Source organism: Ambystoma mexicanum, chromosome 5q (assembly GCF_040938575.1).
Source record: "Ambystoma mexicanum isolate Mex_15411 chromosome 5q, UKY_AmexF1_1, whole genome shotgun sequence".
NCBI classification, from domain to species: Eukaryota; Metazoa; Chordata; class Amphibia; order Caudata; family Ambystomatidae; genus Ambystoma; species Ambystoma mexicanum.
The window spans coordinates 697103178-697116313 of NC_090933.1; positions in this window are offsets into that span (position 1 = coordinate 697103178).

Consider the following 13136-nt stretch of genomic DNA (forward strand, 5'->3'; position numbering starts at 1 on the left):
GGCAGACCTCAGGCTCATCCTGTGACAAACTGGCCTGTTGCCTACCCCAAAGGCAAAACAGACTCTCCATCTGCACCAAGAAAAGGGCCCACTTCCAGGCCTGTGTCTCTAGAGCATCCAACAACATGGATGAACTATTTAAAATCTGCAGGGAAGTAGCCAATCCCTCCGCAGTCTCCTCACCTCTTCCCTCCAAGCCCTCTGCAACGCACTGGCCACACACTTCACTGCAAAAACTCAGGACATCCTGAGCACCCTTGCGTCCTCTCCCCCTGCCTTTCACCCACCCTTTTGCCTCCTATGGCCTCCCATACTCCGTCTGCCATTCTTTCCTCCTTCTCTCCTATCACACCTGATGAGGTAACCAGAGTTGTTCGTTCCCTGAAGATCTCCTCCAAGCAGGATTCCCCCTGCTCCTCCAGAACCATTAAGGACAATATTGGCTCCCTTGCTCCTGCACTCATTGATTTCTGCAACCACTCTTTTGTTACTGGATCTTTCCCTTCCTCCATCAAGCACTCCCGTGTGCATGCTCTCCTGTAAACACCATCTGCAGACCTGTCTTTTCCAGCCAACTGTCACCCCATCTCTATCACCCCTTCCTTGGGAACGTCCTGGAGAAGTTGGTCTTCCCCTAACTGACCCAGCACAATGAACTTGTTGGTTGCCTCCACGACCATCAATCTGGATTCTGAGCATCCAGAGGCATAGAAACTGCTCTTCTGAACACCTGTCCTGTGAGGAACAGCTCACATCTCTTAAATTCAACTCTCCAGCTGTTCTCATTCTACTTCATCTCTCCTCTGCATTTGATATTGTCAACCACTCCATCCTCATAAAGCAACTCCACGACGCGCTAGCTATCTCGGAACAGGCATTGGACTGTCGGACCTCCTTCCTCACTGACTGTCCGTCCCAGATTATTCTGGGCTCCTTCTCCTCCCCCACCTCTATCTCCACCTGTGGCATCCCGAGGGCTTCGACCTTTCTCCCTGGCTCTTTAACAACTACCTTGTTCCGCTTGCACACCTCATTCAAATTCTCTCCTTACTTCCAGTGATATGCAGATGACAGACAACTTTTCTTCAAACTTCCCTCTGATCCTTCTCTTACTTCCTCCATCATTCAGCCTGCCTAACTACCATACGGTCCTGGTGTACTTCCAATGATCTCTACATCAATGCCAGCAAGACTGAGATCCTTCCTATTGGGACTGCTGATCCCTCTTTCAGTCCCTCACTCTTGGCATCTTCTATGGGCTCTCCCCCTTCTCCTTCATCTGAAGCCAGAAACCTTGGAGTCCTCTTCAACGCCTCTCGTTCCTTCATCCCTCACATTCAGGACCTTGCCAAGGAGTCACACTTTCAACTCCACCTCCTCAAATGAATTCTTCCTTTCCTCACTTTCCCCTAGAATCTCAATGTCTCTAGAGGTCTGGTTCTCTCTAGGCAAGACTACTGCAATAGCCTTTCCTTAATCTACCCTCTTCTTCTCTACGATCCCTCCAGCTAATCCAGAATAGAGCTGTGAGACTTCTCCTTTGCCTCAAGCCCAGGGACTGCATCTCTCCAGCCCTAAAAACTCTCCACTGGCTCCCAGTTGCTGCAAGAATCATATTCAAATCCCTCTGCATCATCCACAAGGCTGTCTGGGGCCGGGAGCCACGCTATCTACAACTTGCTCTCAATAAATGCTCTCCCTCCAGATCTTTACATTCCTCTGGCACCAACTCTCTGTGTGTTAAGCGCTTCGCTAAACAGCAAGCTGGTGGTCAATCACTGTCCTCATCAGGCTCCCTCCTTTGGAATAGCCTGCACCTTCATCTCTGTCTTAAACTGGATCTCCTTAAATTCTGGAAGCTCTTCTAGACTTTCCTTTTCACCTCCACCTTCCCTCCCTCCTCTGTTAAATCCCACAGTTGCTGAGATTGGTGACCAGGGCTCTTATGTGTCCTCCCGGGTCCTGGCTTTCCACACCCAATCTGACCACAAAAGTGATGGGTGGAAGGTTTTGAATTAATCTAAACCACTGGCAATTGCTCTGGGCAACCTTCCACACCACCGTTTTTTAGCCCGTCTGCGCCATTGCAAAAAGGGGTGGGGCCAAGCCTGATTTGCATATGGTCTTTCCCTTCTGTAATGGCTTGGCAGGCGAAGAACGGTGGTCTGGAGGGTTGCCCAGAGCACTGCCAGTGGTTAAGATTAAGTCTAAACCTTCCAGCCATCACCTCTTTGTTTTTGCTATGTCACCCCGAGTGGGACGGGTATGCCCAGACGTGGGTCCCATGCCTGCTGGGCCTAGAGACCCAAGCTACTCCTCACTGATGAGCCCCAACAAGGGCGAAACATGTTTGGGGATGCTTGTGGTCTCGTGCAGAAGGGATGTGGCCTAGCAGTTCGGGCTGGACTGCCCCTTTTGGGGTGGGGCCAAGCCTGATTTGCATATGGTCTTTCCCTTCTGTAATGGCTTGGCAGGCGAAGAACGGTGGTCTGGAGGGTTGCCCAGAGCACTGCCAGTGGTTAAGATTAAGTCTAAACCTTCCAGCCATCACCTCTTTGTTTTTGCTATGTCACCCCGAGTGGGACGGGTATGCCCAGACGTGGGTCCCGTGCCTGCTGGGCCTAGAGACCCAAGCTACTCCTCACTGATGAGCCCCAACAAGGGCGAAACATGTTTGGGGATGCTTGTGGTCTCGTGCAGAAGGGATGTGGCCTAGCAGTTCGGGCTGGACTGCCCCTTTTGGGGTGGGGCCAAGCCTGATTTGCATATGGTCTTTCCCTTCTGTAATGGCTTGGCAGGCGAAGAACGGTGGTCTGGAGGGTTGCCCAGAGCACTGCCAGTGGTTAAGATTAAGTCTAAACCTTCCAGCCATCACCTCTTTGTTTTTGCTATTCCACACCCAATCGCCTGCAGCCTCCACCCTCTCCTCCCCCCCAGCACTTTGCCTTGGCACTCACTAGCCTATGTCAACACAGACCTGCACTTACTTAATTGGTGGCTGACCACTCCACTTAGGCACTTACAGCTGCTCACTCCCAGCACTTGATACATCTAGCACTTAACCCTCCTTCCCACTCCCTCATCCCTTCTCTCTTCTCTGTGCACTTGCAGGTTCGGAATGCTCACAAGGCCTAGTAGGTCCGCCTGTATCTTTCATTGTTGTATTTGTTATTCATCCCCATGTCCCCTCCCTGTGGGCCAGTGGGCGCTTTGAAACACAACCTACTTGATGCATAAGTGCCTTGCAAATGCACAATAAATCAATAAAATAAGTAAATAAAGAAATCCATGGCACACAAGATATGCTCCTGATTCTGTGGGCAGGACTTTATTGTATCCTAGCCAGTGTGATATCATTCACCTATTTTCACCCATAATAAATGTCATAAACCACCCAAAGGATCCTTCTTAACTTGATCTAATGAAGGGGCCCATAGGCAGAGGGGAAACAATCAGGCACTAAATGCACAGATAAGCAATGTAAAGACAAACAGTACAGACTTTAAAGGATTTGTGATAGTGACAAGTCAAAGTCCAAGGATACCATAACCCATGTAAGAGCATAATATTTCAGGCACTTTGAGGCCAAAGGGTTCTGTGCAATTGGATGGAAATTGACTGAGTGTTAATATTTTAGCAATGGCTTAACTGTGCCATACTTAATGCCTTGGGGAACAAACCATGCCTAGAGTGCCACCTTTAGAAAACAGAAAAAAAAACTGTGATATATTTCCTAAACCCAAAGACCTAAGCAGACTCATCAGACACAAATCAAGGGTACAGCCTGATTCAATGGTTTGAAAATGAATAAGGCTTGTGAATTCATGATACAGATACATGCAAGTATTTGACTTGCCTGCCTAGAAGAATGCATTAATAGCCTCCTCCCTTGGTTCCCCTTGGTACTTCCCTCACAGGCCAGCCCCAACACTTGTCCATTCCTTGCCCACCCCTCACCCATCCCTATCTCCTGCACTTCTCTTCACTGCACTTGCACGTCCAAATGCCACAAGGTATAGTAGGACCACGATTGTGTATTTGCTGTTTTTCTGGTCAATGTTATTCACACCCCTTGTTCCTTCCTCACTTTGCATTGTGGCGCCTTGAAACACCATTTTGTTGTATGGGTGCCCAACAAATGCTCAATAACATAAATACAAATAAATACAAATATGATTTCAGATCTTGATTGTCTCATTAGTCATTAAATTAACAGTGTTGAAGCAGAGTGTTTGCAAGAGTGAATTAGATTTATTCTGAAAGTCCTGATGCAAGAGTTCTCTGACTACGAAGAGCCTTTATTTAGGCATTGATCTTTGTTTTCTCAATGTTGTCCTTTTCTGGTCAAGTATTTGACTAGCAAAGGGAACACCAATTTGATCAGACCATTCAAGCAACATGTTTAGGGTTAATGCAGAAACATAGTATTTAGGACATTGTACACATTCTTTGTTAAGAATAGTAGGTCTGAACATAGGAGCAATGGAAGTGAGGAAGTATCTCCAAAATAGTGTAGTTCTCAAGTATGACATGTGCCTCAAACGACAGTGAACACCTATGGGATTAGTGTGTCCACAAATGAATGCGGGATAAAACCATCGATTTTGGTAAAGTAGAAGGAAGCTTACAGAGCATGAAGTCAGGATGAGGCATCTGATTATTCTAGATTCTCCTACAGCCTCCAAACTAAGGAGGAAGTGGGAGATCACAAGGTCCTTGAAAGACATAACAGCAACTGCTCAAGACTTTATTCTTGCCCAGAGACTGGTTGTGATTGTATAGTCTCCAGGCAGGGTATGTGCTAGATCAGGACTATCACTGAGGTCAGATTAGGTTATCTTTTATCTGACAAATGTTCTTTTCTTGTTGTGGTAGCTGCCCCTTAATGGGGAAACTTGGGAAAATTCCTAAACTGCTGAACGCACGAATCACTCTGAGTAGCTTATTAACGTTTTGGACCTTTAATAGATCCTCCCATGGATGCCTGTGTCATCTTCCCTTCTCATTTGTTTTTTTTTTTCCATGCCAATTCATAATGAAATACATGTATACAATGCCGAGTAGCTTTCACAGGGTACAACGCTCTTTTAGCCAAAGCCTCACCTTGGAATTTATTCAAGATCCATTCAAATTCTTGCATGCAAAAAACCTCAATTTTCCAGTTGAGGCAAGTTTGCCTCCAGATACATGCAAGATACTCATTTGGGTCTCCAATGTTCTTAGCAGACCACCCTAATCTATTTCCTCTTACTTTTGTTGTCAGATTGCATGGTCCGCCTCGTGAAATAATAGCCTTTTTAATGTTGAACTCCGCCATAAGCATACTATGGTCACTTCACCCATTATCAACAATTTGGAAATTCGCACACTTTCCCTGCAATTCGTAATCTGTGTAGACATAGTTAAGGGTGGACTTATTCACCCCCTGTGCCATGTAGCTATTTTAGAGACGTCACCTGCATATATGTCATTCAAAACAGAGAGTCCCAATGCACCCAACAGAAAATTCCACTTCCTACCCTCAGAAACCTTTATATCTCTAGATGTGTTGGTTCCTTTATTAGATCCCACGGCTCTTATTCACTTTCAGCTACAAGGCAGTTTGCAAATACTCAGGGTAATTCATAGAATTTCGCAGAAAAGTGTCGCAAGCGGCTGGCGCAGAGTGTCCGCGTGCGATTGTGTGCGCCAGGCACGTGCGCTAAAACCGATTTCCGCGCACAGCGTATTCATGGATTTCATGCTCCCAAACCAGCCGTGGCGCAGAGTATCGCAGCGAGCCTGCAGCAGCGCCAGTAACGCCCCCAAGAACGCCCTCGCGCAAGGAAAAGCCATCAACATCGCTAAATCATCGCAAAGGGCTGCGCTAACCCTGGACCAGTTTACAGGGCTGCCAAACAAGGAACGCAAAGCGGGCAACCTTCATATCAGGAGTACGCGGGAAGTTTTACATGCGATTAGCCAGGGTACGTGTATTACAGGGGTACGCAGGAAGTTCAACACGCGATTGTCCAGGGTACGTGTATTACAGGGGTACGGGAAGTTCAACACGCGATTGTCCAGGGAACGTGTATTACAGGGGTACGCGTGAAGTCTTACATGCGATTAGCCAGGGCATGTGTAATACAGGGGTACGCGGGAATTATCACACGCGATTTGGCAGGGTACGTGAATTACAGGGGTGCGTGGGAATTATCACACGCCATTTTGCTGGGTACGTGTATTACAGGGGTGCGTGGGAATTATCACACGTGATTAGGCTGGGTGGGTCCTCACAGGTGTTCCCTGTACACCCTCCACGGCCCCTGCAGGCAGCCCACAAAACAGGGGACTACCCTGCACACCTGCTCATGTCCCCCTGCACCCCCACCCCCCAGCCACCAGGGGGACCCACCACCAGGCCCCCACCCATGTCTCCTACCACCCCCACCCCCCAGCAGTGCAGGGGCAGCCTCCACCAGGCCCCCACTCATGTCTCCCACCACCCCCACCCCCCAGCCACCAGGGGCACCCTCCACCAGGCCCCCACTCATGCCCAACTCATGTCTCCCACCACCCCCACCCCCAGCCACCAGGCGCATCCTCCACCAGGCCCCCACCCATGTCTCCCACCACCCCCACCCCCCAGCCACCAGGGGCACCCACCACCAGGCCCCCACCCATGTCTCCTACCACCCCCACCCCCCAGCCACCAGGGGCATCCTCCACCAGGCCCCCACCCATGTCTCCCACCACCCCCACCCCCCAGCCACCAGGGGCACCCACCACCAGGCCCCCACCCATGTCTCCTACCACCCCCACCCCCCAGTCACCAGGGGCACCCTCCACCAGGCCCCCACTCATGTCTCCCAGCGTGCTACGTGTATTTCAGGGGTGCGCGGGAAGTTCCACACGCGAATAGCCTGGGCGCGTGTATTTCAGGGGTGCGCGGGAAGTTCCACACGCGAATAGCCTGGGCGCGTGTATTTCAGGTGTGCGCGGGAAGTTTTACACGCGATTTCAGCAGGGTACGTGTATTTCAGGGGTGCGCGGGAAGTTCCACACGCGAATAGCCTGGGCGCGTGTATTTCAGGGGTGCGCGGGAAGTTTTACACGCGATTTCAGCAGGGTACGTGTATTTCAGGGGTGCGCGGGAAGTTCCACACGCGAATAGCCTGGGCGCGTGTATTTCAGGGGTGCGCGGGAAGTTCCACACGCGAATAGCCTGGGCGCATGTATTTCAGGGGTGCGCGTGAAGTTTTACACGCGATTTCAGCAGGGTACGTGTATTTCAGTGGTGCGCGGGAATTCTCACACGCGATTTGGCTTGGTACGTGTATTACAGGGGTGCGTGGGAAGTTACACACGCGATTAGGCTGGGTGGGTCCTCACAGGTGTTCCCTGTACACCCTCGACGGCCCCTGCAGGCAGCCCACAAAACAGGGGACTACCCTGCACACCTGCTCATGTCCCCCTGCACCCCCACCCCCCAGCAGTGCAGGGGCAGCCTCCACCAGGCCCCCACCCATGTCTCCCACCACCCCCACCCCCCAGCAGTGCAGGGGCAGCCTCCACCAGGCCCACACTCATGTCCCCTATCACCCCCACCCCCCCGCCACCAGGGGCACCCTCCACCAGGCCCCCATCCATGTGTCCCACCACCCCCACCCCCCAGCAGTGCAGGGGCAGCCTCCACCAGGCCCCCACCCATGTCTCCCACCACCCCCACCCCCCAGCAGTGCAGGGGCAGCAGGCAGTCAGGCAGCAGCAGGTGGGAGCGTGCTCGGGGCTCTGGGGGGCAGTAGTTCGGCCTTCCGGGCAGGAGCGTGGTATTCCGTGTGCGTACGCGTGGCCAGCTTGGTACGGAGTGATTTGGCACGTGAAAATCCTGCACGTCAGCGTGAAAACCGAGGAAAGGCCCTCAGCGCGTAAGCGCGTCTGTGACGTGACCCGCACGGGTGTTTCCCACACAGCACGTGATGACAGAGCACACGTGGAAAGACTGCACGTCAGAGTGTAATCGCGTGTGATTGGTGGAAATGGCCCTACACGCAGAAGTGACAAAGCGTGTGATTGGTGGAAATGGCCCTACACGCAGAAGTGACAAAGCGTGTAATTGGTGGAAATGGCCCTACACGCAGAAGTGACAAAGCATGTAATTGGTGGAAATGGCCCTAGCGCGTACACGCCGCGTAAGTGACGCTGGACGTGTGGGCCTGTATAAAAGGTACGTGTAGAACACGTTTTCCTTGTACGTGCTTTTCGTGGAGAGCGAGTGGGTGAATTCTGTACTTCTTGTCGTTTCACACGCGATTTACTTCACGGCGTTTCAAGTTCGTATTCCCTGTTACCTCTGACAGCTTTTTCTCTTTTTTCGCTTTTACTGGTTTACCTGGGCCTGTTCCCTCAAACAGTGTTCCCTTCTACTGTTGTCCTGTCTCCTCAGACAGCGTACAAATCTTCTTTTGGCGGGGGTGTTGCCAACCAAACGTGCTCCTTTTACACGCTCGTTTACCAGGCAGACGGTGAGTCACGCACGTATCTAACATCTGTGCTTGCCCCGTGTGTAGCCTACCCCTTCAGAGGTCATTCTAGGCTGCGTGTGACACGCATACGTTCATTCTTGTGTTACTGGGTGCCACAGCGTAGTGCAGGTTTTTCTTTCTGCACACGTGGTCTAGGAGGGGTTGCGTGCACGTCATCTCCCTTTTTTGGGGCTCCTGTGCATAGCGTGACCCGTCATCTTTCCCCAGGGGTTACAATCAGCCTTGCAAGAGCACTAGGGTACAATTACCATCTGGTACCCAACCCCTTTGACCCCCAATTGCCCAGGACAATAGTTTACAGCCACTCCCATACGCACATTTACATCAGTGCCATGGCTGGGAGGCGAGGATTCCGTAAGGGTGGCAAAGGTGGAAGAGCCACAAGTGGTGGCCGTGGTGGATCCGGTAGGGGACGTGGTCGTTACTTGCAGGGTGAGCCTGTCCCCCCATGTGTGGAGGACCAGTCAAGGGCACCCATAATCCTCCCCCCCCTCCCGTTGAGGCTGATGTGGCTGACACCATCCATGCTCAGCCCTTGTTGGACCAGCCCATTGTGGCACCAGATCTGGCTGACTCCATGGCTGACTTCCAGGTCAGCAGGCCTATGACACGTGCGCTGGTGCACGTTGATGTCACCATGCCACGTGCATCTGGGCCAGCAAGGTCATCTGCTGCACCAAGGAGGCAGGGCGGAGAGGCTGCAGGGGCAGCTGCGGCTCCATCCACCCCAGCCCTCACACACCCAGCCAGGACAGTGTCGGTCCTAGTCCATGCTGCTGACATTCCCCCTGACACCATCACACTAGAGCCAATGCCTGCACCAACTCCCATGCTGAGTGTGCAATCCCACACTCCTGATACAGAGTCCACCAGGGCTCCTGCCCCTAGTGTCCAGAGCGGCGCAGGACACTCAGGATCACCACCACCTTCCAAGCGGAAGAGGAAGAGTGCTCGTCCGGCACAGGCTGATGCCCCAGACACGGCTACACAGTCCGGCCCGTCCAGGAAGCCCAGCTTCACGGATGACGAACTGAATGCACTTGTCGAGTATGTGTCCGGACATGACAACGAGATGGTCATTGTTGCAGGATCCAAGACCACACCTGCACAACGCCAGGCACACTGGCAGACCATTGCGGACATCGTAAGTGCCCTTGGAATCGTGAGGCGCACAGCCAATGATTGCTATAAGCGCTGGAATGACCTAAAGCGCAGGGCAAAGAGTAAGCTGGCCTCAAGTCATGCCGCAACTCTAGTGACTGGAGGTGGGTCTCCAGTAGTAGACATGGAACTCACTCCACATGAGTCAGTCGCTGGGACCTACGTCACGGAGGAACAGATCCAAGGCGTGGGAGATCTGGCTGATTACGAGGCATTGTCCGGTGAGTGCACATGCATGTGTGTGTCATCCATGTGCATGGTGTGTGTGTGAGGGCTTCTGTTTGTGTGCCAGGTGAGAGTGTGTGCGCCTGAGTCGTATGGGTCAGCCATGTGCTTCATGCAATACTTCCTGCGCAGATGCATTTGGCCATAGCAGTATCCCTTCTGCCAACAGTAGACATCTAGCCCAACTGCACGCCAGTTGCCCTTGAAGTGTCACCTTGCCACAACATAGTTGCTTATTTTTCACTGTTCATTCAGTCAGATTGTTTGCATTCCCCCACTTTTACTAGGCACCTCGCTGTCCACTAGTCACATGTCTGACATGGCTATGGTAAAGTGGAGTGACTTTGTTACCTGGATATCATTTGTACACACATGTCCCTGTGCAATTGGACCATTTCAGACTGGCAGCTCCAGGTGAAAAATCTGACCTGTTAGAATTAGAAAAGCGATTACATGCGGGAACTGGACTGAATGAATAGGTGCTGCCCTCCTCTCCATCTTCACTCAATAGCAATGGTACATGCCATCTGTGTGATGGCATGTGTGTTTCACCTGGCAATCACAGGCCAATGTGTGATGCCACTGCCAGGCAGCATGCAGAAAATGTGTTCATCTTCCATCTTGGTGTCATCAGTGTGTGCCATTTGCCTGCACTTCATACGCAGTGAGGGTGCATGCATGGGAGGGTTTTAGTCATGTGGGACATGTGTCAATCAAGTACTGGTTCTCTTGCTTCTCAGCCCTCATTGTGTGCCATGGTGCTAATGGCTGTTTCCATTTCTTTGTTTTTATGTCTTTGCAGGGGAAGACGCACCTGATACTGCTGGGGTTGTGGAGATGGTGCAGACCCAGGAGGGGTCCGAGGGCCGACCAACCACCAGTGAGGGACGTGGTGTGGTGGTGGGGGAGAACCCACAAGTGCTGCAGGTCGTGCTCTCAAGGGGTGTCTCTGGCTGCACCTCCCCCGAGCTGTACTCAGGTGTTGATTCGGATGAGACCTACGTGCCGTCGCAGGTGAGTGTTCCAGGGAGGGATTCTGTTCTGTCTCACCCACCTGCACCAGGGTCAGAACCCTCCATGGGGATGTCAGTGTTGGCAGCTATGCCTTTGGTGGGTACGGATGCAGGGTCACACTCCGCGACATCTGATCCTGTTCCTGGGCCAGCAGATCAGAGGGGGAATGCAGTCCTGCAGCCTCAGGCAGTGCCGGCACAGCAAGGCGCAGTTCGCCTTGCCCCAGACAGGTGTGGTGCCCGCCGACGTGGTGGCCGTACGCCACCTGGCAATACCGCATGGGAGCAATCCATTTACGGTATGGCAACCCAACAGGCTGCATCATCCGAGATGATGGCTCAGGCCATGGATAGGGTGGCCACTTCCATTGTCCCCCCAGAAAGGCTGATGGAGCGACTAGAGCAGGCAACCGACTCCATCTGCCAGTCACACAGGGAGGACATGTTGGGGTCCAACAGGGACAGGCGGGCGGCACTGGCGACTCTGCAGGAGGCCATCTCCATTGAGTCCCAGGGCCACAGGGAAGCCCTGAGGCAGGAGCTCCTTCACCTCAGGACGACTCTTGTTGAGCTTGAGGCTTCAACACACCAAAGGACAGAACAGCAGCTGGAGCGTCTCACCCGTACGCTCTCAGCTGAGATGCAGGCAACGAGGGCGGAGGTCCGGGCATCCCGTGAGTTGTTGCATGGGGACCTCCGCACACTCATCCTCCAGAACCAGACCTACCACACCCGCATGCTTGCAGCCATGGAGGTGCAGACTAGGGCCTTGCGTGGGCTGCCTCCCATAGTGCAACCACCTCCGGATGCAGCTGCACAGGGTGATAATAGCGACAGCAGTGATACTCCCACAATAGGGTAGCCGTGTGGGCCATGAGCCCATGGAGGTGTTTTATTTTCCCAGGATCCACGCAGGTGGGTTCTGGTGTGCATCCTGTCCTCGGACCTCCTGGGTGGCCTCCCCAACCCCCCCGGGCCCATCAATGGCCATTTTTGATTGTTTCTTATTTTTATTTTTATTTTTATTTATTTTATTCCCTATTTTTTTGGGACGATTTGTTGGCTTCCGTGGTTCCTGTGGGCATACGCTGCATTGTGGCTGGGCACATGCAGGCTTGTAATGTATTTGGTTCAGATGCTTGGGTTTGAGTCACACACACCCCTCCTGCTTCCCGTTTCCATGGGCTTGCAAAGGGTGTGCCCAAGTGACAGTGAATTACACAGTGACGTTGGACTCCCATGAGCTGTGTGGGCAGTCTGTAGTCAATACTGTGTATACATTCCTAGTGCATATTGCTGTTGTGTTGTACACTGCATGTTGCATTGATGTGTAACTCATCTTCTGTGTCTACCTCCCAATTTGCAGGTCCCTTCCTCATGTCTACACAAGGACCTCTAGTCTGGAGATGGGGTCCATGTTGGCAGCAGTGCACCTACAACTCTACATGGCGCCAACACTGCACAGTTGGTAGTGGTGGGAGTGCAGGCATTTCCAGGTGGTGAGACTACTAATATGTAACATTTGTGATGTCATGTTAATGGTAGTACGTGCTCAAGTATATTGTTGGTCCGGCATTGCTGTGAGCATTTCAGGTGTTGCAGGTTTCTAATAGGGACACTGTACATAGTGACACTAGTGTCATGTTGTGGGGATTACTTTGTTTACCTGCAAATAGCATGACATGGCACGGTGTGTCGTGTGGCGGTGCTGGGGTTGGGTTGGCTGACATGGCACTGTCCTCTTGTTGCATTTTGCAAGTGGGTATTCATTTTAGCTGCTTGAATGTGTAACTTCACAAAACTGCATTGGTGGTGTCTGTGTGGGTAGGGATGCACACATTGTGACACTTCCAGGTGAACAATCTCAGGCTGATATGGTATTCACGGTTCATTCCCCAGACATTCAGGATCAGTGTCAGGTTGAGTCATCATTGATTGTCAGATGGAATGTGCCAGGGCAGTGTGCACTCCACAGGGGTGTGATTTCTATGTGAAGTAATTAGCCACTAGCTGTGTACGGGCTGCCTCCCCCTGTGCCCTTTCCCCTCCCATGCGCAGCGGCTGTGCATGTGGTTGGGGATGTGGGGCCACCACCATGTCCACGGCCAGGCCCCGGCGTGTTGCAACGTTGTGCAGGACACATGCTGCCACTATGATCCTGCACACTACTGGGGGAGCGTATAACAGCTGCCCGCCAGAACGGTCAAGGGAG